Consider the following 1,124-nt stretch of genomic DNA (forward strand, 5'->3'; position numbering starts at 1 on the left):
CAACTGACGATCTTCTGCTTACAAAGCAGACGCTCTGCCACTAAGCTAAAGTGACACACCAAATAACTGCATAAATCAATAATCTTCCTGTATCCTTTGCGGAGTGAGCAAACCTGCTCCTGCTCCTCATACCCGACTAGAGCCTAATGCTGCTGTAGGCCACTTGCCAGGATTGAACTGACGACCTTCTGCTTACGAAGCAGACGCTTTACCACTAAACTAAAGTGGCGCACAGATTAAGTATATGAATCAATGATTTTCCTGTCCCGTTCACAGAATGGGCCATCCTACTCCTGCTTCTCGTACCAGACCAGATATTTATGGTGTTATAAGCCACTTGCCAGGATCGAACTGACGACCTTCTGCTTCCAAAGCAGACGCTCTGCCACTAAGCTAAAGTGCCGCACAAGATAACTACATAAATCAATAATCTTCCTGTATCCTTTGCGGAGTGAGCAAACCTGCTCCTGCTCCTCATACCCGACTAGAGCCTAATGCTGCTGTAAGCCACTTGCCAAGATTGAACTGACGACCTTCTGCTTACGAAGCAGACGCTCTACCACTAAGCTAAAGTGGCACACACACTAACTATATGAGTCAATAATTTTCCTGTCCCTTCACAGAATGGGCCATCCTGCTCCTGCTTCTCGTACCAGACCAGAAATTTATGGTGCTATAAGCCACTTGTCAGGATTGGACTGACGATCTTCTGCTCACAGAGCCGACGCTCTGCCACTAAGCTAAAGTGACGCAGAGAATAAGTACATAAATGAAGGTCAATTTATTGGGCTAGGTCAACAAGCGAGCGAATGGTTTGTGTTGTGGTTGGGGTTTTGGATGGATAAGCATTCAGTTATCATTTAGTTAATGGGGACTTTCCTGAGTGCCTCCACGCGGCGTCCCTGGACAGGAGCTTACAGGACTTCTGACTAAAGCTCAGGCACTAGTTATAATGTAGTACTCTTGGGAGGTAGCGTTCGGCATCTCTCGATTCGGGTCGACGTCTCCGATTGAAAATTTCAATCTAATGGGGACTATGGGTTGAATAGCAAAGAGGATTTTGCTCGAGAAGGGGTGTAATACACTTAGTGTTTCGCGCTACCGTAGTTGTCAATTCGCCTGGT

General features: G+C 46.5%; 4 non-coding genes across 4 annotated transcripts; all 4 read right to left on the reverse strand.

Moving 5' to 3' along the window:
* Window positions 1-157: 157 nt before the first annotated feature.
* On the reverse strand, window positions 158-229 carry Pmar_PMAR015057. The gene has a single exon. It is a non-coding gene; the product is annotated as a tRNA-Thr (tRNA).
* Window positions 230-331: 102 nt separating this feature from the next.
* On the reverse strand, window positions 332-403 carry Pmar_PMAR015058. Its single transcript has one exon. It is a non-coding gene; the product is annotated as a tRNA-Pro (tRNA).
* Window positions 404-505: 102 nt separating this feature from the next.
* Window positions 506-577, reverse strand: Pmar_PMAR015059. The gene has a single exon. It is a non-coding gene; the product is annotated as a tRNA-Thr (tRNA).
* Window positions 578-678: 101 nt separating this feature from the next.
* Window positions 679-750, reverse strand: Pmar_PMAR015060. The gene has a single exon. It is a non-coding gene; the product is annotated as a tRNA-Thr (tRNA).
* Between the last annotated feature and the right edge of the window lie 374 nt (window positions 751-1,124).

Source organism: Perkinsus marinus, assembly GCF_000006405.1.
Source record: "Perkinsus marinus ATCC 50983 genomic scaffold scf_1104296940208, whole genome shotgun sequence".
Lineage (NCBI taxonomy): Eukaryota > Perkinsozoa > Perkinsida > Perkinsidae > Perkinsus > Perkinsus marinus.